This window comes from Pseudorca crassidens, chromosome 3, assembly GCF_039906515.1.
Source record: "Pseudorca crassidens isolate mPseCra1 chromosome 3, mPseCra1.hap1, whole genome shotgun sequence".
NCBI lineage: Eukaryota > Metazoa > Chordata > Mammalia > Artiodactyla > Delphinidae > Pseudorca > Pseudorca crassidens.
The window spans coordinates 47,096,539-47,123,759 of record NC_090298.1 but is presented as its reverse complement, the minus strand read 5'-3'; the positions used below and the strand labels follow the sequence as shown (position 1 = coordinate 47,123,759).

At 38.6% G+C, this 27,221-nt stretch overlaps 1 protein-coding gene and 1 long non-coding RNA gene across 12 annotated transcripts in view; one reads left to right on the top strand and one right to left on the bottom strand.

The window, feature by feature from the left end:
• The window catches only part of PDE4D (phosphodiesterase 4D), a 1,449,034-nt gene that overhangs the window by 534,963 nt on the left and 886,850 nt on the right, over positions 1-27,221 (top strand). The window lies entirely within an intron of this gene.
• Positions 15,444-27,221, bottom strand: part of LOC137221315 (uncharacterized) — a 40,739-nt gene continuing 28,961 nt past the window's right edge. The window contains exons 2-3 of the long non-coding RNA XR_010941968.1: positions 19,264-19,361; positions 15,444-15,658 (exon numbers count right to left, since the gene is read on the bottom strand). This is a non-coding gene — a long non-coding RNA (uncharacterized lncRNA). The remainder of the gene's footprint in view (positions 15,659-19,263; positions 19,362-27,221) is intronic.

Genomic DNA, 27,221 nt, shown 5'->3' with positions numbered 1-27,221 from the left:
ATCAATACACCAGCAGCCAATGTCTTATATATGAGGAATAATTGTAAGGTAACATGAACATTTCTTTAACTCAGGTCTATACAAAAACAGGTTGGTTGGATTACTGAGTGGGTAATTTATGTCATCTCAAATATAACTCAGACCAGGTGACTTTCTATGGGAAAGCTGTTGCTTAGTGTTAAAAGTAACATATGTGTGCTTGACATAATCATGATGTGTAGAATTGAACCAGAGAGTCAGGCCCATGTGGTCATGGTGGTATCAGGAATGGACTTTCTACTAGCACATGACTAAAAATAAAACTATCTTATTCATCCCATAGTTCTCATTCCTTCTTCAGTAGTTCAGCCTGTAAGAACAGCCAGCCATTACAATCTCTGCACAAAATTAGAATTGCACTGGCACATGACATGAGCAGAATCTCACTGTGTCTCATAGCTTGTCCAGATAGCTGGTAATTCACGTTAAAATTCTTTTATCATGAATGAGAGCATATATCATGTAAAACAACCAGAAAAACCTATCAGATATTCTTATTTCTCTCTCCATTCTTACTTCTCTCTCCCTATCTCCCTTTCTCTCTTTCTCACTCTTTTTTATTCTGTCTCTCTGTCTCTCTGTCTCTCTCTCTCTCTCTCACACACACACACACACACACACACACACACACACAGTATTCTAATGAATACTGAGAATACGAGTTTGAATCCTCTGCCGCATACTCGCAGTATAATCCTGGATGTTTTACTTAATCTTGTTTTGCTTGGGTTTCCTTATCAGTAAAAATGGGGACCAATAATTGAATATTACCTACTGCCTCGGGTGGTTTTGAGGATGAAGTGAGGAAATATGTGTAAGATGCCTGGCACCCCTAGTGAGCATTCCATAAAAGTTGCCTGTAACTAGGTGGGAAGATTGAGGCCCAGGGAAATCATAACGTGATCAAGGTCACTAAGGTTCAAGGCTAATCAGGATTAGGATCTATATAATGATTCCTAGCTCAGTGTTCTTTCTTTTACACTAAGTTGTCTCATGAACTGGCAGTTAATGATATACTTTTTTTTTTTAACTTTTTGTATTTGTGTGTCTTTTCTCCCCAACTAAATATTCGTGTCCTAAAAGCCAAATGCATGGGTTAATGACTTCTTTATCAACCACAGCCTTTAGTGGAGAGTTCTTGCTATTGGGAGCTCAGTGTTCATTTGTTAATTATGAGCTTTTGACACAATCTTCAACCTAAAACTCTTTTAGTCATCCCATAGTTCTCATTCCTTCTTTAGTAGTTCAACCTGTAAGAACAGCCAGCCATAACAATCTTTGCACAAAATTAGAATTGCACAGTGCACAACCACTGACTACTTCCTCTGTAACTCCCTAGATAAGAGCATGCAATTTCCTACTAGATTTCTGCAGTATGAAGAAAATAATATAATTCATCTCTGCTTTTGCTTCTGCATGTAAGAATTTGTATATAGCATTACTCAATCACAAAAGAATTCCATTATAATTTAGCTTATCGTTATGTAAATTCAGGCATAACCCAGGCCACAGTATCATCCCAAGAATATAATAAGTACCAATAAGGAAAACCTGGTAGAATATCTCAGGAGTGGTGATTATTTTTAGCTTTGGATAACAACTTTTATATAAAGGAGCTCCGCTCACAATGCATTTATGGCACTATTAAGTACACTCACTAGTAAGGTAATATTAGGGTATATTTTATACATCTCTATTAGAATGTACTAGTGTACTAAACATTACAAATTACCACCGTGATTGCCTTTGGAGTTACTCTTAAGAGTCAACCATATCCTTGAAAATCAGTTTCCTAAACAAACTTCCTCTTAAATATGCCTTTGAAAGGTTTAAGCTCCTCTCGGTAATGGCATTTCACATTTCAAGAACTTACAATCATTCAGCAGCAAGTAAGTGTATCCTACAAGTTTCAGTCTTCTCTTGATCCTCAGGATGTAGTTAATATCCATGCGAGGGAGGAGCTAGTAACGGACTTGCAGGACCAGATGGGCCAGTTTGTCCTTCTGTAGACCTAAGCCCTTGAGCCCATTAACTGGCCCTCAAGAACCTCCCCAGCCTTCTGGTCCAGAGCTGCGTAATTCATCCAGGAATTCATCTCCTGTTTAAGTGTGAATTAGGAAGGTAAAGGTTACCCTTCCCAGGTTAACCCAGGTTAAGAGAGAAGGGAAGGACTTGCTGAGCCTTGCCTTCCAAGGAACATCAGGGCGATATATTCAAAGGACAGCAAAGTGCTCTCTGTAGGAAAGTGCTGGAAAGTTATATTCTCTTGTGAATAGGAACCCTTCAGACGACTTGAAAATGGCCAAATGCAGCAATATAACGACCAATTTCAAAGTTTGCTGGCCTATGACGCTCCTGTAGGAATTCTTGGTTTCCAGCTGATCTCATTAGCTACAAATAGAATCTACTAAGCTTTATCAGGATTCTGGCATTTTGTTTGAGAATCCAAACTTTTCTGTTTGAAAACTAGGGCAAAACTCATTTATATATCAACAGGGATGTGAGAGAAAGAGCATACAAGGAAAGTTATTGTATTATAAGTGTGTAGAACATAATAGTTTGAAGAGGAAGAGACTTCCGATGAGCCTGAATAAATACCAGGATATAACACACAGCCGAAAAGAGCTTCAGTTTACACAGTGTAGCAATGGGCCCATTAGGATAGAAATCATAACTCATTCATTTAAATAAGAGCCCCGATACGCATGTAGTATTTCACCAATTAGAGAGTGCTTTCCATGAGTCATTTTTCACATTAGATGACTCAGGGAAAGTGAGGGCCTGGGTTTGATAACCTATTGGGCAAAATCAGCCCATCACTGTTGTATCCTGGTAAATGCTAAGGAGTCTACAACTAGATGAAAATGGCTTCCATGTTTGAATAATTTTCTTTAAATAAACTTAGGGAAGATGGGTGTCCTTCTTCAGAGCCTACCATGTTAGAGATTCAAGATAGTTCAGAAGGTCTTTTGGTCCAACACTCTGACTTGTGAAAGATTAATCTTGATAGACAATTAACCTTTTTCTTTGTTCACCAAGGCATAGTGGCATCAAACTCCTTTAGTTACATGGAGGCAAGAAGCTAATTCCAATCTTTGCTGTAATAATTGCTAAACATGAGAAGTTGTGGGGATGAGCTCTAATTCCAACTACTTTATTAGATTCTACCATGGTCCCTGGTAGGTTGCTCACCCATCACTGTGCCAATATTAGTATCTGTGACTTGAGGCTAGCAGAAGGGCCAGCTTCTCTGAGTCTCAGCAGTGGGAAGACAGGGACAACAGAGATAGATAATTTCAGCAGCATGAGCAATATTAGCTAGAATACTGCTCCCATGCCCACTTTGGGACCATCTACAGTGGGGAAGGCGGCTCAGACATGGGTCAGTTTGTTCGGGAGACCATACATTAAAGTCTGCTGAGGGCTTCCCTGGTGGCGCAGTGGTTGAGAGTCCCCCTGCCGATGCAGGGGACACGGGTTCGTGCCCCGGTCTGGGAGGATCCCACATGCCGCGGAGCGGCTGGGCCCGTGAGCCATGGCTGCTGAGCCTGCGTGTCCGGAGCCTGTGCTCTGCAACACAACAGCGAGAGGCTCGTGTACCGCAAAAAAAAAAAAAAAAATCTGCCGAGTTGTTCCTCATCATTTTCACTTGAAAAAAAAATAAAAGAGATGAGTCTTTTGTGAGGCCATTAACTCCCTAACATCACTTTGTCACCTGTCTTCCTCATCACTTTATTGGCATCAGGCTTTGGGATATGGTTCCCACATGGAAGATGCTTCTCTTTTATGTTTTATCCAGGTCTCTATCATAGCCTATGGTGTGCAAATGTTAGAAAGGAGAATGAAAGCCATAACCGTGTAAAGAGATACTAAGAGTGGGAAGAAAAACAGGAAAGTGATCCTTCCACGCTCAATTTTAGCTGAATATAAGTCATCCATATCTTTGTCTCAGTCACTGTTCAGAAGTGAAATATCCTAAGATGAAAGGATCCCAGATCTTCGTTTAATCCTGCCTCTTAAGCTTGGTCTATGTGGAAAACAGCACAGACTCTAATTCAAGCTCTGTAATCAAAGGCTCGGCTGTGATCCAAAGTGTTTTCAATATTTTTCTGATAGACTTTTAGTGATTTTTCACAAAAAGCACTTGAGTTAAATGTTATTATTTCATCTTTTAATGTTTTAGTCGACAGTAAATGATATTCTCTTCTGATACACTCCTTTCAAAGTGCTAGGAGAGCTTATGGCAAACTGCCATTTCAACCATTTATTCTGCTCCAGTAATGTGGTATTGAATACATAGAAACTGGGAAAAGCTAAACTACTTCTATACACTTTCAAAAGAAGCCACAGAAAAACCTGGCAAAGTAATAATGATGAAATTCTGTTGCTTTTCAATAGACTGATGTATTTGATAACATTCCAGAAAACTTTGCACTTTAACATTTTAATAGATCAGAGTGCATATCTTAAAAGATAACCTTAAGGTCCAGGGTGGTTAGCCATACTTCATGTCACCTATATTTTTTGGGATTTGGAGTCAAACACATCCGGTTCATATTCTACGAACACTTCAGAGAAAAGAAGGTTAAGGTGGTAGGAAGGAAGAAGATAGGGAGGAGGGGAATAAGAAGGGATGGAGGGGGCGGAAGAGAGAAGACAGTAGGAAGAGAAAGGTAGATGGGAGGGAGGAAGAAGAAATACCTGAAGTCCATGTAGGGTCATCTGACACGTGGTGCTGAAGAGTATCTTCATCTCCAGTGAGTAAGGAGGGAATTGCAAGGGGATCAAATAAGAAGTACTCCTGGATAAAATCCCAGTGCAAGACTTTCTTGAGACTAAACATATTCAAAACTGGAAAAAGTAGGAGAGAGAGTTTTTGAAATCTATCCAAAGAGATTTAAAAATAGCTCAGATAAGGATCTGTTAAAACAAGAAAGGGGACTCATGGCTCTTTCTCATCTTCCATACTTTACTCCCTTGCATTAAGTTAACACTTCTCTGGTCTCCCTTGAGATCAGCCAGATTCATTGGGAGGAAGGTACATGTTCCCTGGACTCTTTTAGGGTGAGTCTGGGGACGGCTTCATGGATACTGTTTTCAAGATTTCTTCTACAGATATGACAGCATATTAGTGTGTTATTTGGCCCCAAGTGGCCTTTCCTCTTGCATTTCTTTATTTGCTTTTCATTCTCTTACTTCCCTCAGCCACCATCATTGTCCCTGTGGTACAGCGTAAGTGCTTCTAGCAACTGTAACTGCACATTCGTTGTTACTGTATGATTAAGGTATCTGGCTATTATAAAATGCTAATACTTAGTATTTTGCAACTCATTCCTTTGGAGTGGAGGGCAATGAGAACACCTGAGAAAGGGTCAGAGTTCAGAACCAGATCCAGTGGAGTTCGGCTTTCATTTGGAGGGGTCCATTTTTCGGTGCTGCACACTTGAGCCAGCTGTACCCCTCAGACAGGAGAACAGGGCTCACCAAGTGATGACTGGGACTGCAGAGCATTTTGAGGACAGGAAGGGTTGGACTCCTTAGATGGGTCCCAAAGAGGACATGATGCTTGCCAGATGGCGGTGGAAGTGGTTACAAATGAGACTAAGAGGATTGGAGCCTGAACTGTAGATGAAGGTTCTTCCCTAAATGATATACTCAGCCTCAATAATAAACTAATAACATGGTCCAGTAAAGAAAATGAGTTGGGGTAAAAGTAGAGCTTTCAGAAGGCAGGTAGGAGAAACATGCAATATTAGTTTAGTTGAAGTTTCCATTGTTGATACAATTATTGTCACCACAGCAAAAATATTAAGAGCTCCTTTAGCTACCTGGTCTAGAGTCAAATAGGCAAAGTGAGAATTGGGGCTCCACTATTCACTGACTTCCCCACCTGGGACAAAGCACTTATCTTCTCAGAATCTCAGTATCCTCCCCTGTATGAAAGGATAATAATAATTCTTACCCACAGAAAATTACACCTTTGTCTTCTGTACCTTCAGCCTCTTCCTCTCAACTAGATATTTTCCATGAGAATCGAAACATATTCAAGATCTTCTATGTTTAAAACAAGCAAACAAAAGCAAATAAAACAAAACAAGACACTTGTCTTCGCTCAATTTTTCCTCTTTGTTAGGGATTCTCTCGACCTTTGGGGCTGGATAATCCATTATTGCCAGGCTGTTCTGTGCGTGGTAGGATGTTTCACAGCAACTTAGGACGAGCACCCGTGAGAGCACTCCCCCAAGTTGTGACAATCAAAGATGTCTGCAGACATTGCCAAATGTCCCATGGCGGGCACAACCTCCCCAAATTGAGAACCACGGCTCAGTGTCTGCCCCACTCCTCTTCTGCCCTGCAAAACCACAGTTTCCCACAGTTTTGCCTGTCTCACTATCTTTATTCCCTTCCTTTCCTGTCACTCCTGAATCTGTTCTGCTCTGTCTTTTCTCTCCATTTCACTAATAAGATGGTCCTTATTCAGATGGACAATAAACTTAGTACCTCCAAATATAATGAATCTTCCAATCCTTCTCTTATTTGATGTCTCAGCAGAATTCACTGCTTTTAGCATCCCTGCCATGAAATGTTCTGTCCTTCTGGGTTTCCTAACACCACCCTCTCTTGGCCTAATCTGTGAGGTCTGGGACACCTGGCATAGCTGAGGCCTCTCTCTCTGTGGACTCACCATCCCCCAGGACACTAGCTCAGGCTCATTCAAATAGTGGTAAAAGGGTTCCCAGCATTAGGAGAGGGCAAGCTTCACAGAGCAAGCACTTAGCAAGCTTCTGCTTATGTCACATTTGCTAGCAACCTCTTCTTGGCCAATGCCCAGAATCAGTGGGGAGGGGCGACTCAGGGTGGAGCCATAGGGAAAGGACCACCTTCTGGCGGACAGCTGGAGGGGCTCTGGTGACTAGTTTCATTCCCTGGGGAAACCGGTGAAACTTAAAAAAAATTGTTTAAAGCCCTGGAAATGGCCCTAAGGACAAACTGCAAATGAAGAAACATCTATCCAAGAGCAGCTACAAAAATTCAGTAACAGGGGCTTCCCTGGTGGCGCAATGGTTGAGAGTCCACCTGCCGATGCAGGGGACGCGGGTTCGTGCCCCTGTCTGGGAGGGTCCCACATGCTGCAGAGTGGCTGGACCCGTAAGCCATGGCCGCTGAGCCTGCGCGTCTGGAGCCTGTGCTCCGCAACGGGAGAGGCCACAGCAGTGAGAGGCCCGCGTACCGCAAAAAAAAAAAAAAAAAAAAAATTCAGTAACTAAGGTGCAAGGCTGTGCCATTTGAACCAAGACTGCTCCCTCTCATGCCCTTCCCAGTTCAGTGAGGTGGGGGCTCCACCCCAGACTGGTACAGCCAGGAATGCGGGACTCCCTTTCCTCAACAGCTCCCAGCCAGAGGGATTTCTTCCCAGGAGGAGCAGGCCTTCTGTATTTCTCATCCTGCTGCAGTGCCTGTTGCTAAGGTTAAGCCCTGGATGAGTGCAGTCAAGAGAGGGAGGGGCTCCCTCTTCCATTTTGTCCCACTTGTGGAATGGAGACACCACCTTGTGCACAGCATGTGAGGATGCTGAGGTCCTCATCCCCCTCCCCTGGGCTCCTGAGATGGTGATTCTACACCAGGAGAGACAAGCCTAGAGGACATCAGGCTACTGTCCCCAGGTCCCCACTAAGCTCAGCTTCCAGAGTGGGAGCATCCCTCAGTCACACTGAGAGAAGCTTGTCACGCTCCCCACCCCCATCTCCAGAACCCTGGTTTAGAGATTTTGCCTGGGAGGAGAAGAAGTCCATAAAATAACTAGTTCTTAATCTCTTCCCAAAGGAACTGACTTAATTTGCAACAAAGCATGGAGAAATTCAAGCTTAAGAGCGCTCTCAAGAGCAATGGAGGGCACGGTGAAATTGGGAGAGTCAAGATACAGGCTAAATTGCAGGCTCATTTTTAGGAGAGAGTTGGGAATTGGACAACTGGGAGGAGCCCTGCTGGGGTCATAACAAATACTGAACACTAACCTCAGAAACTGTTCCTTCAAAGGGGCCATGATTTGGTTGTATTTGTTTGTAGAGCAATTTATGCTCCAGGCCCTCTCTCTACCACCACCACCAGTACTTTAGCCTAATCTGTCATCTCTTACCTGGACTACTACAAAATCCTCCCCACTGGTGCCCAAATAAAGAACACCCTCCTACCTGATGTGCAATCCAATATCTACAGCATAGCCAGAAAAATCCTTTGCAATTCAAAATTAACCATGTTGTGTTCTCCCCCCCTCTACAGAGCCTGGAAAGAGACTTGGACCTTCAGTGATGTTTGATTTAGTACTGACAATCTTGAAGCCTCATTTCTTGCCATGTCTATCACTCCCTTCAGCGCCATGATAAAGCTTCAGCCCCTCCTCTGTTCCCACCCACCCCCAAGCCCACGCTCTTCCTGAACACCTCCTTTAAATTTTGTGCCAGACAGGTGATGCTGGAGGGAATTCTCCTCTATAAAATGCCTGTTCACTCTCTGCTCTCTCTCTCTCTGGTCTGGACCTCCTCCCAGAGAGCTGTCCTCTACCCCTTCACTTGGTGGAACTCCCCACCTGTGTGAGGGATACGTTTTTCTTTGATCCTATCAAAGGAATAGTATCACAAGTTTTGACATCAGAATTTAACCTTGAGAAGGAGCTTCCCATGTCACAGTGAGGTGCAGTGATCCCCCCTCCTTACCATCTTTAAATTCTTTCATGGCTTTCGTTTCATTTACTTTTATGATAAAGTCTAAAATCCTTGGCTTGGCCTACAAGGTATGGTCGGTCCCCATCTTGCTGATTTCTTTGGTTCTTTCACATTGGTCATGCTCCCCACTGCCCAGCTGTCCCCCTCAGGACATGTATACCTGTTATACTCTCTGCCTGAAATGCTTTTCCCCCTCCTCATTCCTTCTGGTCTTTACCTGGTTTGCCCTTAATTAGTTTGCGTAACTCAGCTCAAAAATCACTTTTTCCATATATATGTGTTAACATATGGTATTTGTTTTTCTCTTTCTGACTTATTTCACTCAGTATGACAGACTCTAGGTCCATCCACCTCACTACAAATAACTCAATTTCGTTTCTTTTTATGGCTGAGTAATATTCCATATATATATGGAATCTAAAAAAAAAATGGTTCTGAAGAACCTAGGGGCAGGACAGGAATAAAGATGCAGACGTAGAGAATGGACTTGAGGACACGGGGAGGGGGAAGGGTAAGCTGGGACAAAGTGAGAGAGTGGCATGGACATGTATACACTACCAAATGTAAACCAGATAGCTAGTGGGAAGCAGCTGCATAGCACAGGGAGATCAGCTCCGTGCTTTGTGACCACCTAGAGGGGTGGGATAGGGAGGGTGGGAGGGACATGCAAGAGGGAGGAGATATGGGGATATATGTATACATATAGCTGATTCACTTTGTTATACAGCAGCAACTAACATAACAATGTAAAGCAATTATACTACAATAAAGATGTTAAGAAAAAAAAAATCACCTTCTCAGAAAGGATTTCCTCCCAACTGCGGTCCTCCCAACTAGGTCAGATGTACTTTTTCTTCATAGCACTGATTTTACCTTAAACTTTGTGTTTATTTATGTAATTATTTGATGAACATTTATCTCCTTCATTAGATCATGACCACCATGAGGTCGGTGATATTGTGTTTTTCTCACCATTGTACCCTTGGTGCCTAGGCCATTGTCTGGCCCACAGTAGATACTCTGATAAATATTTGTTGAGTATGGAATAAATGAAGACTCTTCGCACCATAATATATGTATAGTCTCAAAGCAGAAATACTATATTAGTTAGAATAAGCTAGGTTGTGCTGTAATAACACCCCTACCCACAAAGTCACATACATTCACAAATTTCAGAGGCTTAAAACAATGAAGGTTGATTTCTCACTCATGCTACTTTCCCCTTGTGCTTTAGCAGGGTACTCTGTTCCATTTCATCTTTATGCTGGGACTCAGGTTGATGGAAGCTACCACTTGAAACATTGTCTACTTCAGTGACAATGGGAAGAGAGACAGGAATGTTTCCATACTGGTAATTAAATACCCCAGCAAGGCAGTGACATACTTCATCTCCATATGCAATCAGTTAACCAGAACTAGTCCTGTGGCCCTGCCCATCTGTAAGGGGACAGGGAAATGTAATCCTCTCACGTATTGAGAAGAAAGAACCAGATATGTGTGACCATTAGAAGTCTTCCCACTGGCGTATTAGTATAGAGCTGTGTGTGATTAAAGGTCAAATTGAATTTGAAGGATGAGAGAAAAACTCAAAAGGACATGATAATTGAACTGGGCTGAAGAATGAGATTTGGAGAGCCTGGGTGAGGAAGCATTGCCGTTACAGGAAACACCATGAACATAATCAAAATGTATATATGAGTATATATCTAGGTCACGATGAAGAGTGATCAAGCTTGCTGAAGCAGAGAGTCTGTTTTGGGGGACCATGGGAAATGAGAGTGGAGTGACAGATTTGACCATTAGCATACCCATGCTCCTCTCTTAACATTTTTGTTCATAACATAAAAATATCCTCAGAGTAAGGAATTCAGTATATAGCATTGGACTTATCTGTCACCTCGACTTGATTGTAATTTCTTCATTTCTAAAATTCCAGATTGTCAGCTACTCTCCCAGGCTCTTTCTGGTTGGCCCAGCAGTCCAGAAAGAGCTTCACCTGACTTAATACCTCTTTTCAGCTCACTGTCAATTCATGAGCAGGTAAACACCAGTGCCACTGCTAGGTTCAGAGTGGAGTGTCTTTAATCTCACCTTTAATTGGCACTTCTGGGGGCTTAACTGAGTGGAGAGACCCTTAAACAATGATACAAAATGAAGGATAGTGTCGAATAATAGGTTTTATGAAAGCCTGGATGCAATTGAAGGACATCATTCAATAAATCTGCCCCTAGAAGCCAGTAATACTCAGTCAATACAATCTGACCTATTTTCTCCCACCTTACATTTGTTAGTTGTCCTGGCACTGGAAAAGAAAAAGAAAAGGCACACTGTCCCAGTTACACTAATAGGAAACAAATATTTGGGAGAAATTACATTTGAGTAAAAGTATTTGTTAAGCAAAACATTTTCAACCATCAATGGAGAGAGCTATGTTTTGCTTAATATGCCCTCTGTTTGTTGACCCTCAGAGAGAGCATAGTCTAGTAGCTAAGTGTGGTCTCCAGAGCCAGCCTGCCATGAGTTAAATGGAAGCTCCACCATTCATCACTGGGTGAATGTTATTTAATCATGACGTTGTTATTAAAAATCATGAACGTTACTTAATCATGGTTATATGGTGATTCCGTACTGCTATGGACTGAGTTCTGTCCCCTTCATAATTCATATGTTGAAGTCCTAACCTGAATGTGACCGTATTTGGAGATAGGGCTTTTAGGAGATAATTAAGGTTAAATGAGATCATAAGGGTAAGGTCCTAATCTGATAGGATTAGTGGTATTCATTACAAGAAGAGGAGAGCAGGCCTCTTTTTCCTGATGTGCACACACCCAGGAAAGGCCTTGTGAGCACACAACAGAAGACAGCAGTCTATAAGCCAGGAAGAGTATTCTCACCTGAACCCAACCATGCTGGCACCCTGATCTCAGATTTCCAGACTCCAATACTGGGAGAAAATACATTTTTGCTGTTTAAATCACCTAGTCTACTGTATTTTCTTATGGCAGTCTGAGATGACTAATATACTCTCCTATAAAATAAGAATAACAATCATGCCTATTTGATAGCATGTTTGTGGGGGATTGAATGTGTTAATGTATGCTGAGCTCTTAAAATGATGCTTGGTGTACAGTAAGTACTTAATAGACATTAGCTAATCTTATTGCTATTTCCCTCCCTAATCTCTCATTTGGTAGTGTCATATTTAAGAATTCTACTTCTTTAGTCAGATCTGGGTTGGACTCTGAGCTCTGCCTCTTATAAGCTGTATGACCTCCTTGTTCAAGCTACTAACTTCTCTAAGTCTCAGTTTTATATCTGTACATGGGGATAATAGTAGTGCTGCCTGCCTTTTAGGGTTGTAGTAAGATTTAAAGGAGATAGGCATGTAATTGCATCTGGCATTGAGTGGTAGATTTGAGAATGAAAATCCTGTCTCACAGCCTGGTTATTATCTCCTAATGTGAAGTAAGGAATCCATATACATATTGTGGAAGACAGGGGCCATGTATATCCTTATGCTGAGGTGTAGACAAAGGAGTATTATGCACAACACTGCTTCTTAGAATTTAATGAGTGAGTCGCCTGAGGAGCATGTTAAAATGCAGGTTTTGACTCAGGAAGTCTAGGATGGGACCTGGAATTCTGGCTGCTGGTCCCCAGGCTACTCTGAATAGCAAAGATGTAGATGCTTTTAGCAGTAGTGACTTTGAAGATTTTTTGCTATTTTTTGTTTTGTTTGCGTGTCCATTTTTTTATTCATTCAAATGTACTCTGGGTGCAAGAATTTTTTTTTAATACAAATGGGAAAACAATTAAAAGTCCACATGGCAAAGACTCGAATTGAGTACATCTTAAATTTAAATGCTTCAATTTCTTTCTCCATATGTTATGTGTACCTAAATCATTCACAATGGCTTTATTATCTACACTTTTCCCATCAAATGGGGAAGTAGTGCTCCTTGGAATTTATTCTAGTCTTTATCTTCCATAACCCACTTCATCACCCACCTCACCCTTCCTAAAAAACTCACCTTGTTTTCTGACCTCTACTGTCTCGAGTTTTCAGTTCTCACCCCCTAAGTAAGTCTGGCATGAATTCTGTCCTCTGTCATCTCCTCATCTCTCTTGCTCTCTTCTTGGGAAGGCCCATCCATCCACTGCCACAGATTCAGTTGTTACTTCAGGCCTTTGGAATCACTCCCTGATCAACATCTTTTGTCTTGAAGGTTTTCCTAAGTTTTAGTCTTACACAGTCAATGGATTTGATATTTATGACCTGTCAACCCTTTAAACTCAACACGGTGAAAACCAAAGTCTTCATCCTTCTTACCTCTAGACCCCAGGTCAACAACAGCCAGGTTATTTTACTCCCTTTATCAAAACTTTCAATGGCCATCTATTTACTGTGCAATAAATCTCTAACTCTTTTATCTGACATTGAAAACCCTCCTCTCTCTAACCTCAACTTTTTTTCTACCCATATCTTCCATTGCTCATCGATATGTGGCTGAGTGAAGTTAGTCAACATCCTCCTGTTTCTAGAACATGCATTGACATTCTAGCCTTTATGCCATTTTTGTGCTGAGTTGAACACCCTTACACTAAACTTTGCTTATCCAAACACTACATATCTCTCAAAGCCTACGTGAGATGCTACATCCTTTGTGGTATATTCTCGATTCCCCTCCCTGATAGGAATTCCTGCTCATCCTCTGTGCTGCTGTAACACATGTTCCATGCTGTTCAGATGGCACTCCCCACTATGCTCTGTATTAATAGATCTAATCACATGTCTGCCATCTGAAATCCCAAGTCCTCCAGCTTTCTGGCATCACTACTTTCTTTAGCAGCTAAAGAATATGGCTCAAGCCCCATGCCTTGGAATGACAGACTCTGACTTCCTTCCTTCCCTTTTAGGCTCACATTCCTCTGCTACGTTTAGGGGAGGGGAGAGTTGTCACCTATCTGTTCCAAGCCAGTTCACTCTAGAACTCAATTCTCTTCACTTACCCAGGTCCTAGAGCTACTTCTAGCTCTGCCTTCAGACTCTGCTTTCTTCCTGGTGGCCACCGTCTAGAACATCAGAACTCCACGTCTCCTCCATTATTACCCCAAACACCACCAACAGCAGGGTAAAACTTTTACTGAAAGCTTTGGGGTAATACAAGCTAATTATAGCACAAAGGAGTCAACTGGAATGTGAATGATGGAATAGAGCTCCTAGACTTCTATTAGACACTCCCTGAGCAAGTCTAACAACAAACATGGGGCTCCCCATCTCCAGACTTTTCCTCTCCCATCTCCTCTCCCAGGGTCATAACTCTCCCATTATGCCAGAGTTCAACTCCTTTTACTTCTTCATTCAGAATGTTTCATCATTTCTGTTATTTAAAATTTGTCTGTTTAGATTATACTTAAGAGAATCTCACCTTCCATAATCAAATAGGTTCTTAAGTGTTTTCTGAAACTTGATAGCAGTTCTGTCCCTCAGAAGAATTCTACCGTCCTGAAATTGTCTTGGGTGAGCCACATCAAAGTAAATTAATTTTTATAACTACAGTATAATGACACATGCAAAATTTTTATCCACTTACTTTTAGATGTATCTCATTTTTTTCCATTTTGGTTGAAAACATATTTAGGGAAGGAGCATATAATTCCAAACATTTGATTCATCCCAATATGAAAAAACGAAAACAGAGTTCAAATCCTTAATTCACCAGGTGTGAGGTTTATGACTTTGGACAAGTAATTTTCCTTGGGAATGCTCAGTTTCCCGAGCTATAAAGTAAGTGTAATAATATCTGCCTCATATAAATGTAAGGATTTAGGTAATTTCTATAAAATCATTTAGAGTCCTGGCACACAGAAGGAGCCCTGTTCTTAGTACAAGTTTAAAATACTTGTTGAAAGTAAAAAGGTTACTCCAGTGAGCTCTAATAAACTTTGTGTTGGGTAGAATGTTTATTGCAGGATCCCAAAAGCTATTTGATACTCTTGATTTTCCTGTTTCAATCTCATCATGTTTACTGGGGAGTCAATTCCATAGAGTTCTATGCTTAATTGAAGAGACAGGAAATCCCGACTTTAAAACTTTCAGTGTTAAGAGTAAATGACACATTAGTTTAGAGACATATCAGTAATTATGGAAGTATCTTCTCCAATTATAATGCTTTCCTCTGCCTTACTGATAGCAGTCAAAACCACTGAATTAATCTGAGCGGGGTCAGGACTTTGGATCTGAGGAAAATCACTTAAATTTGAGGCATTATGTATGCAGTACAGGATGTTCCAGCTGCAAATGCTCTGAATCTTGTTTAAAAGCAATGGTGCAGGGGACCAGAGACCCACCTCCAGACTTCTGAGTCCCATAAAGTTTGGGCAGGCCTCCAGAAATCTGATGCTGCTCCCAGAAGGAAGGGATTCTCGTAGTTTCTAGAAGGGTTAGCGACTCTCTGGGGGTGAGAGATGGGGAGTGGAAATTCTGATGTGGAAATTTCCATTATGCCCTGAAGTTGCACAAAACCCTACTGCAGGAAGTGTTCACTAAAAGTTTCCTAATTTTGTTAACTAATCTCTCTAGCTGAAATGCTTTTTCCTCCATGTTTGAAATTTCTCCCTGTCTTTTAAAGTACAACAGAGAAGCAACTTGGTGCCTGTAGCCTTTCCAAATTCCCCCAAGTTGGAGTAAATCACCATTTCCTCCTTTATATTCTTAGAGCATAAAATAAAAGTACTTACCAGAATCTTTGATTACTGACGATGGTGGAAGTTCAGTATAGTGCAGTCAGGCTCAAGTTGGAAAGTCAGATTTCCGCTTACCAGCTCTTAGGCCCTGGGCAGGTTATCTAACCCCATTCTTCATCAGTTTTCTCACTGTTATTTCAAATAAACTCCTGGGACATTAGGTAGAAAGCTCTTTGATAGCAGTGACCATATTTATATGGTCATGTAAGTCATAATGGTTATGCTTTTAATATGTGATTTACCTGAATGTGGATGGTTCCTAAAAATAAAGTAGCTTTTAATGGTACAATTTAGAATGTGTGACGAGATCAGAAAAGCATGTAAACCAAATTACTCAACATATTTTTGTAACATTTATTCACTTTTTTATGTAACAAAATAAGGCTAAATCAACTTTTAAAAAAACATGGAAATGATCATAAACGTAATTTAAACTTTGCAATTGTCATATATAAAGTTTTCCTTGCACCAACATGTCAGGAGGCAAAATGGGAAAGATAAATAAATATTTTGCAGAATTCTCTCTTCTTGAAAAGTATTACAGAGATTAAAATTCTTATTTCCCCAAGGATGTTTACTTTGTGAATGGCAAAATAAATATGGAATTTCACCTCAATGCAGTTTTTTGTTCTCCTCTGAAAACTTTAAAAAAAAAAAGAAAGGACAAGAGTAAGAATTTCTGAAATATTAGAAATCTGTCACATTTTTTATGGCAATCACTGTGATCCTGAATAAAGCTTTTTTCTTTTGTTTCTCTTGCTTGGAACCTAAAACTGCCAGTACTTTAACTTATAAATGAAAGTTCATTTAGCCATACTTTTGCATAATGGTGTTCATAACGGTCATTACTTTCAATGACTCTAAGTAAAATTTCTGCTTTTGCTTCTGAATGCAGCATCCCTAGCACCCTCTTCTTGAGCAAATGTACATCCACCCCGCCTGGTTTTCTGAACCTTTCTCAGCATAGGTAACACTGGAAGAGTTCAGACCCCAGGATAAGATTGATTCCATATTAGTTTTCCGAGGCTGCCATAGCAAATTATCACAATATGGATGGCTTTAAACAACAGAAATTTATTCTCTGACAGTTCTAGAGCTCAGAAGTCTGAAATCAAGTTGTCGGCAAGACTCGTTCATCCTGGAGGTTTTAGGGGAAATTCCATTTCTGGCCTCTCTCCTAGCTTCTGGCGGCTCCAGGTGTTCTTTGGCTTGTGGACACATAACCAACATCTCTGTCATCATATGGCCTTTTTCTCTGAGTGTTTCTCCTCTTCCCTTCTCTTCTCTTCTAAGGACATATAATTGGATTTAGGGTCCACCCTAATCCAGGATGATATCTCAGGATCTTTAACTTAATTGCATCTGCAAAGATCCTTTTTCCAAATAAGTTCACATTCACAGGTTCCAGGTGGATGTATCTTTTATGGGGTCAATTTTCAATCCACTACAGTTTTTGTTTGGGCTAAGGCTGTGTTCTTGTCAAAGACGTACCATGCCCAAAGGCTGTATTTGCATGAAGCCAACATTCCTTCAGCACTATTTGACTGCACTGCTCAAGCTTACGTTATGACTTCCAAACAGAGATAGCTAGAGCTTCCTTATTCATTGACTTTGAAGAGAAGCATTTTCTAAGGGAAGGGGTATCCAATTCTTTTCTGGCCTTTTCTGTAAGATGGGCTTGGCTTGTGTAATAATTATGCTTAGAGTCAGGTCCACTGATAGTCCATCAGGATGGAGAAATTGTCTCCAAATATGATGGGAATAAATACGGATATCAAGATTTCATAGACAAATGCATTTGCATGTTATTAACCAAGTGCCCATGTGCTTGCCTAAATCGTTTCACATTTTTAGACACAATGTATTGGGGAAAATAATGTTAAAGGGGGTGTAATGTCTAATTTTTAGGATTCTGTGGGGCAGGGACCAATTTTGAATAAAGAAAATATTGTAAATAAAATATACTTAAATTGTTTAAAAGTTTTGTACCAAAGGCTATTTTTTTAAAGTTAATCAAAATAGAATGGGTATGAAGATGGTGTGTTTTGAGATGCAAAAGAATTGACCTAAAAAAGAAAAAAAAGTATGACTCAATGGGTATGGATGGGGTTCCTTTTCTCTAGATAGAAAAGGGTGTACATGAGATTCTTCAGGGATTGCTAAGACCAATATTATAATTTTTCTGGGGAGGTGCAGTAAAAATGTCTAAACATTTTCAAGATTATACTTTTCTGGCCTGAAGTAAGCTAAGCTGATATGAGTAACATATAGTACGGGTATTAAAAGAGGATTAATTTTCATATGAATGCATACGAAATTAGTGCATCTTCAGATGGTAAAAAGTAAATACACACACACCTACAGAGAGAGAGAGTCTTTAAATACATCGATCTTTTCATGACCCAGGAAAGAATCTTTATTGAAACTCTTTTAACTGTAGCCAAAAATGTTAATGTCCACTACATTTTTTGACTTTACTCTTTTTCAATTTGGGGATGGCAGTTGTAAAAATGAGCAAGGATATTTGATCTAATGACAGGCGTAGCATTTTAATGTCTAGACCTTTGGGGGTGTCAGATTTTATACTAAAAGGTAAAAAGAGAGACAGACGTAGTTCCAGGAATAGGATGGGAGATTTGTGGCCTGGTATCAAGACCGTATTTGTTCTGTTTCAGCCTTTTACAGGACAAAATAAAGTCCCAAGGGGGTAGGAAACGTGATCAACAAGCTTCTTCCATTATTTCCATCCTTTGTCCCTCCCCACTATTTAAAAACTCAAAAGTTGTGAAATTCCCTCTCCATCAGATTCTGTATATCCAAAGAAATGTCCTGAAAGAGAATTTCACATTAGTCTTTTCATGTTTAATATCTGCTCTTGGTGCTTATTTACTAAGTCCCCTGGGTCAACTCAGGTCAGGAAACCTGGTGCTGAGCCCTACAAATCGTTGGTCAAACTCCATATTCACACAGTCATATTCACGAACACACTGCTCACATCATACAGCTCTACAGCTTGTCACCCAACTCAAATCCACTGAGCATGATTCAGTCTGAAAATTTACTTTTATACCAAGCACATAAACAAAATGAAATACAGTTTAAGAAATCAGCTCATAACATTTACAATTAAATTCATTAATCAAGGTGGTTTATGGAAATGCCACATGCAAACTGTAAACGTCATAGATATTCAAGCACCGAACAACTAGACAATCACATTTCTTAGTAATAAATGCTTCATCTTGGCGGCTTTATTTCAGTATGAGAGATGTGGAACATTCCCATCCACCAGCTCGCATTCTTATTTTGAAACTTTTTAAACCATGCATATCGTCAAAAAGAACCTTTGTTTTGGTGACGTTTCTATTCCATATGTTCTCCATTTAACTTCCTCTCTAAATTTACATTCTTTGAGACTAATTAGCACATGCACCTGATTTCAGGAAGCAGCACTTGAATCAAACCAAGTGTCTTTGAAGGAAAAAAAATACCGAGTTCCAAGATTTCTAGTTAATAAATATGGACAATACACTTTGTTGATATTCTCATTCACGTGTGTCTTCCTAGAGTATGAGAATTTATGTGTACTTTCTTGTGGTATATACAAATCTAACTGCACTGGTAGCTTCATACTATATACTGCAATGTACTTTGGCTGGCTGCCGGTTTACATTGTTACAAGAATTTCATTGACCAAATGCAGGATGGTATTTACCACATTCACATTGTATGTTGATGAATTAGTTTCACTTACCAGGTTTGGGAGTAAAGAGAAGAGTAGCTCAAGGAGGCCCTGGTAGTCATGAGAGGCTTTGCATTTGAGGAAACATTTAAACTGGATCTTGAAGCATGCTTTAAGAGATCAAAGAAAGAAAGAAAACAGAGAAAAATTTAGGTAGGAGTGAAAGAAAAAAATGTGTTGTGGAGTAGGGACAGAATATGGAGGGGAGGATAATTTTAGGCAGGGGGAACTACAGCTCAAATGCTTTCAAATGCAGAAGTGTCATCAAACTAGCGAAATTCACTCATCCTTCAATTTCAAGTGTTAACCAGCTCTACATAAACTGAAGCCTCCTTCTTCTGTGCTGCCATATCTCAATTATGGCAGTCGCCTATGTATTTTCTAATTGTTGCAAATCTGTCTTCCACCCGGACAGTTGAAGGCAGAGTCTGTGGTTTTTCATGTTCCTCTCTGGTGTATGACCTACTCTCTAGTATCCCTCTACTGAAGGCCAGCCCACCTGGTTTTGAATACTTCCAATGACTCATTACTTCACAAGGCAACCTTATCCCACAGTTAGAGGACATTGATTGTTATGCAGTCTTTCTTTATGTCTCATTCCTCTGCCTCTTGGTAATGTTGACAATTGGTTGCTAGTACTTCTCTGGTGTGACAGTAGGCCTCTCTATTCCATGTGCTCTGCTCGGTAAGTCCAGTGAATACATAGAGGAGAAGGCATGATTCCTATTCCTGATAATTTCCTTCTTCAATATATCCATCCTTAATTTCTTCATCCTCTCCCTATTTTCTACTCCTTTCCAAACTTCCTCTTTATTCATCCATCAAGTATTCATACAACAAACAAGCATTTTAGAGCCAGTAAACACCAGACACAAGCACACATAGTTTTTATTATTCTTCCAAATATTGGTTTTTATATCTGGGCTGTCCATAGTTTTCTGATATTAAAGAATAAATTAGAAATAAGCATGATAGTCCAGATACAATCTGACCAACACAGAGTATAGTGAAGTGCCTTTTCCCCCACTGTGAGGGTTCTTTTCCTTGAATGCCATCTAAGATGGCTTAACTATTACAGTTTCAGCATACTGCATCTTATATAAGTTAGTTCTCATAAAAGCTGCTTAAAGCCAGATCTCTCTCTTATTATAATTTTTTATTTTTCTTTGAACTAAATGTAGAACTTTACAAGTATACGTGTTGAATTTCAATTTTCTTGATTCCTTCAAAATTTCAAAATAGCTTTTAGTCTATAGTATATTTTGTTCGGTTACCCACAGAATTGATAAACCAGTCTTCCTAATCTCCACCCAAGTCACTGATAAAAAATATAGAATTGAAATCCTAGACTTTATTTGAATCGTGTTTCCAAGTTGATCCCAAGCTATTTAGCAATACTCTGAATACAGTGTTCAGCCAGGAACCAGTGTTAATTCACCCAACAGCACAGTCATCCATATCACATTTCACAATTTATCCATAAGGATGTCGTGGAAAGCTGTCAGGAGCTTGCTGAAATCAGTACCTCTTAAAGCTTCCTCAGAGCTAAAACTATATCAAAAAAGGAATTGAGGTTAGTTGAACATGACTTACTCTGAGTGTTATCTCAAGTGTTCACTGCATACTCTTTGAAATACTATCAGTGAGATGCTCAATAACCTATGTGTTTTTTTCCCTAGGAATCAATATCATATATTTAAGAGTATAGTTTCCAAATCTACCCTGTTTCATTTTGTTGAAATTCACAAATTCATAACTTCAACTTTTAATTTTAAAAGTTGGGCCTTATGTTTAATATGACTAAATACCACTATTAGTATTATGAATACATAGTCATTATTATCTTTTTCCTTTTAGAGAAACTTCATATGTTTAAAAAATGCATTTTGTACCCAAATTATTTTGAACATGGAACAATATTTTGAGGTTTTTTTAAACATGAGATAATGTCTGTAATTTATAAAGAAGATAAAATGTTTGGACTGTGGCTTTGGGAAAGTTTTCTGTAAGAGAAAATATATGTGAAATGTTTGAAGTTGTTTTCCTTAGTACAAAAAAAATCACTAAAAATTACAAACTAATCTCAACTTAAACCTTGTTATCAATGTTATTAATCATTTCTCAACAGGGTATATTTCAGTGCTTTCACCTCAAAACAGTCTAAAACAGATGCTACTGAGAGTTCACAGTGATGGTACATTGTATGCATTTTATGATTATAATGGGAAAAAAATGCTCATAAATTCAGAAAGTGCAATTCTGTGGAACTTAGTATAACTTAATGTCCTTGAGGGCTTGAAGTTTTCTTAATACTGATAGCTTGTCCATGAAATAGAATATACCTTTTTTGGAAGATAAAAGTAAGCTCTTATTGAAATCTCGGTTTTGATATTTCTCTCAAACATCTGGCAAAATGCTTTAAGGAGGATTATTTGAAAGTGTGGCTAGACAAAATTTAAATGCCCTTTTTGATTTTCTATGTGTTTTTTCTAGGTTCTCACACTTTCTTGTTTATCCATAGTTTCCTTCAGGAAATCAGTCTTCTCCCTGTCCATTGCCATTTTCTTTTCATCTTTAGTCTTGTTTTAGCTCATTTTTGTTTTTACTGTTTTGAGTTTTCCAGTATAGCTTCAATGCCATTCTCTAAAGATTAATGTTAAAATTACTTCTTAGGTTATCAAAAGAATAGTATTAGTCATCTTAAACCTTTATATCTTTAGTAACCATGATAATGGTAATGTTTCAATTGTTACATTTGATATGCTGCCCAGTTTGAAGTGTTGACATCAGAGGGGAGTATGCATAAGATGGGCTATTAATAGCTAACATTTAGTGAAGGCTCTTTATGTGCCACACACTCTTCTTAACATTATATATCCATTACCACATTTCATGTTCGCACCAATTCTATGCCTTAGGCGTTTTAGTTATCCCTTTACAGATGAATAAACTGACGCTTAGAGAAGTTAAATAACTCACCAAAAGGCACACAGCTAATAAGCAGCAGAGCCAGGATTCAAACCTTGGTAATCTGACTCCAGAGTCTGTGCCCTAAACCACCATTCCATAATGAAGTTGATTTCTAACTTACCCTAGATGTTACATATTACTAGTTCAAACCCAGGGAGACAAAAGCATCTTTATAGTTCAGCTGAATACAGTGTTCATATATATATATTTAATTTTTATTGGATGTGTTAGTTTCAGATGTACAGCAGAGTTGATCAGTTATACATATACATATATCCACTCATTTTTTTTAGATTCTTTTCCCATATAGGCCATTACAGAGTATTGAGTAGAGTTCCCTGTGCTATACAGCAGGTTCTTATTAGTTATCTATTTTATACATAGTACTGTGTATATGTCAATCCCAGTCTCCCAGTTTATCCCTCCCTGCCTTATCCCCTGGTAAGCATAAGTTGGTTTTCTACATCTGTAACTCTACTTCTATTTTGTAATAGGTTCCTTTGTACCCCTTTTTTTTAGATTCCACATATAAGCAATATCATATGATATTTGTCTTTTTCTATCTGACTTACTTCACTCAGTATAACAGTCTCTAGGCCCATTCATGTTGCTGCAAATGGCATTATTTTGTCCTTTTTTATGGCTGGGTAATTTGGGTAAAGAAGATGTGGTACATATATGCAACGGAATATTACTCAGCCGATATATATTTTAGCTGCACACATCAAATGCCTCAACGCAGCCCATTTACACTGAAGGAGAATTATATATCCAGCACTTCAGCATTTCCCTAGGATGGTAGAGTGGTATATAGGAACAAAAATAGTGATTGTGATAGACAGTTGTTCTTTCCTTTGAAGTATGGGCTTGGGAAATGGCAGAAATAAGAATTGCAAATTGATCATTATTAGCTTATCCATTTTGGTATTAGTTATTATCTACGGCCATATAGGGTTATATAGGTTTTGAACCGGGGTAGGATATTGAAGCTGATGATAGGGTTTTATTTAGAGGAGAACCAATATACAAGAGGTATGTCTCTTCATGAGGCTCATCAATGCCCCATCATAGGTTGTTTTCGCTAGCTCAGTATTAAGGTTTTGTCTGAATTTTATTTATGGATTCAGTGCATGTGTTTAACATTTAAACAATAAAAGTTCATTTTACATAATCTTAGTTAAGTTGTTCTTCCCTGCATCTTTGGTTGTTAGAGAAAGTTAATTAAAATTTACCATGTGCATTAAATAAATAAATATATATATATATATATATATAAAATATGCCTCATTTAATAAAGGGGAAATGTTATCAGAAATCATCTGCTCTATCACTAAAGAGACCAATGCATTTACAAATTAATCTTTGCCAGGTTACCAACTGGCTATTTGTGAGGTTAAAATGTGTGTGCATTTATGTGTAAAATCATTTTGAAAAATAAAAGTTCTTAAATATTCATTAAATGTCTACTATGTGCCAAGCCCTGAGCTGAAAACAGAAGAAAAATATGCAAGGTCTCTCCCTCAAGAAGGAAGAAATAGAGCAGTAAATGCATGATTACCATGTCCAGTGATTTGTATGGAGTATTCTTCAAGTACAGATGAAAAGTACCCAAATCAGACCAGATAGAAGAATTCCAGATATGGCTTTCAAAGGATGTACATCTGATCTGAAAGGCATTTATTAGTAAAGCACAGCTATAGTTAATGCAATTTGCTTGATAATCAGGAATTGGCACATTTGATGAAAGAAAGACTTTCTTGTAGAAAGTCCATGCAGATGGCATGGTGTGGATTTAATTGGTCCCTAGGAAAGACTTGGGTTAGAGGAGGGAAGGTGAGAATTGAGTAATATAGCCCTGCTCCAGGCTCAAGAATATTTCTGTAGCCTTACTCCAAACACAACGTCCTAAAGCCAAGATGAAACTCTTAGATTGGAACTGGCAATTGGCTGTTTCATGGATATAAACTTAGCAGATTGTTGATGTTATCAAACAGCTTATGAAGTAGTTTGTGGAATCTATCCAGCTGTAAATTATTAGAAAGCAAAATTTTTTAATTTGAATTCAACCAGTTTTCAAAAAAGATGTTACTAAATTCTGCTGTTTTCTCCCCAAAAGACAGTTTGCTTATATTTATGTGACTTGATGCATATATGTATGTGATTTTTGAGTCTGTCTGTGATATTTGTCAGAACGATTTCACTTCCTCAAATATTTCACGTATTAGTTTTTTATTGCTGTGTAACAAATTACCATAAATTTAGTGGCTTAAAGCACGTTTATTATTGTACAGTTTCTAAGAGTTGGGAGTCCAGGAATTGCTTAGGTGGATTCTTTGCAAGGTTGCAATCAAGGTGTCAGCCAGGGCTCAGTTCTCATCTGGAGGCTTGACTGGAGCTGGATCCACTTCCTAATTCACTGATGTTGTGGCAGAATTAACTTCCTTGCAGCTATAAGACTGAGGGTCCTAGCTTCTTGGTGGCTGTCGCTTAGAAGTCACTATCAGCTCCTAGAAGCTGTGCTCAGTTCATTTCTAGGTTGCCCTCTCTGTAGACCCTTTACAACACAGTAGCTCATTTCTTCAAAGAAAAATAGAAATAAAGCAAGTTTGCTAGAATGACTTAATTTCATATAACATAAAGTAAGGAGAGGCAGCCCATCACCTTTGCCATATTTTGTTTGTTAGAAGCAGGTCACAGTTCATACTCAGGATGAGGGAATTACACACAGCTGTGAATATCAATGCCACATTCCAGAAAATAAAATCTATTCCAGTTCTAGGCATGTTTGAAAGGTTTCCAAGTAATCAGATAATCAACTTTAAATAATCAATTGTTTGAATGGCATTTAACTGTTGCATAAACAGGTGCCTCTTTATAAAATAATACGTGCACATGCACGCACGCACACACACACCACACACACACGTGTTTTAAAGTAGAGACAAAGCATACCAAGAACTGACTTGACTATATGGTTTTATTTCTAATATTATTTATATTCCAGACCATGTTGGAAACACATTTTCTTTCAAATGATGGTTATATTTCTGTCCATATTGTATATAATGCTATTTTTCCCACCAAATTTATCCCACCGTTTTCCTCCTTTTTGTAGGACTGATGTATATGTATTATAAAATCATAGGTCATTAGATTATCATTTTAGAAAGTGATTAAATTTAGAAGACTGATTATATATTTTGATTTTCTACATAAGCATATTTTAATTACATTTACTGTTTATGGCAGTTTGTAAGAGGAGATGTGATTATGTAACATTTTGTTCTATATGATTTTAATAAATGTTATATTTTTATATAACAAAATCTATATTGGCAAGTATATTAAGTTACATTAAATGTCCACAAATGGTCATTTAGGTAAAATAACTTTCATTGGAATAGCGTGCTCCAGTCTTCCAAATTCATTCTAAATTTAGTCAGCAATACTTATTAAGCAAGCATTAACTATATTCTAGAATATAGAAACACAAGGGTGACCAAGTCACATTTCACTTGATGCTCTTAATTCTCAGGTTGAGGCTGGAAGAGTATTAATATAGAATAATTAGTGAATGAGGACATTAAAAGTCTGAGAGTTTAATTAACATATTTTAGGTCATAAATTTAGGGAACCTGGAACTGGAACTGGAACCTAGGTCTTCTATATCAAAGTTCAATGCCCTTTTACTGCCTCTTATGACTCCTAAGTAATGAATTGATTTCCATTTCTTAGAGAAGGTGATTAGTGTACTCCTATGAGAAGGCTGAACCCTTTAAAATTGTTTCTTCAGAAGTAGTTAAAACGTTGTGTTGATCCATACAAATTATTTGACCTAGTCCCCACTGAGACCAGCTGAGCTGTGAGTCAGCTGGTGATGGTTAGAATTCAGCTTAGAAACATGAAACAGAATGAGGTTAATTGACACTTATCAAAATCAAACCTGTGACTGGCCTCTTGAGTACCATGCTAGCCAGTCATGTGTGTCAATATAGAATTCAGTCTACATGCTGCTTTTTCCCCATCTCCTTTGACCTTCACTCATTCTGTTTATCAGTATGTAATGAAAGACATCTTTAAGAAGTAATCTGTTTAGCTTCATAGGTTTGCGAAACATACTATATTGCCAATCTGTTTGCAGTGATTCTTAAAACTGTTTACTAAAAGTTGGTAATATCCAGAACCATCAAAAAAAATTTCAAACATAATATCAGTGTTAACAATCAGTGAAGCAACTATTTGATTAATGGTCCTTTAAGCAGGTTTTAAAGCTGAATTATATGTAACTTCAATTGGCTTGTCAGATTCTAGTTATTAAATGCATTGATTTCATGCTGGGAAAACTCTTATTTCCCTACAGTTCTTTTGACAAGTGCAATTGGCACATATTATTTTGACCGGAGTTACTGTATTTCTTATTGTTCATTGTATCTGTGCATCTGTCTCTTTTTAAAAAATTTTTTGCCTAAACTTGGTTGCATGAGGTAATTTTTTCTCATGTTAAGAAGACTTCAGGTAAAAATATAATTAAAGGCAGAATAGCTCATTCTTTTACTTCAGTTGTATATACGCATACTTTTGTTTTCTTGTTGTAGACATTGTCAAGTAGTATTTTTTGGTTGATATGTGAGCTTATTGCCTAGATTATTTTCCATTTAGCTCAAGTCTTGGTGTATCAGGTAGGATTTCTAGGAGAGGGCCCACTATTTTCCTATTCTCCTCCAAATGTAAAAGTTTGGAATAAAGGTCTTTCATAGATTATATTTCATGGTTGACTGTCCATATTTAGGAAAGGTGCGTGTGAGGTGATGAGCAAAGGTAGAGAACAGAAAAAACCTGGTTACCGAGAATTCTGGAGAGTAGATTAAAGAAAGAAGAAAAGGTCTGGGGAGAAATTATTTGTATAGGTATATTTCAAAGAAATAAATATTATATGTTTCAGATTTAGATCCATGTGATCTTAAGGGATTATGTACAAGCAAACACCCCACTTTGTTTTT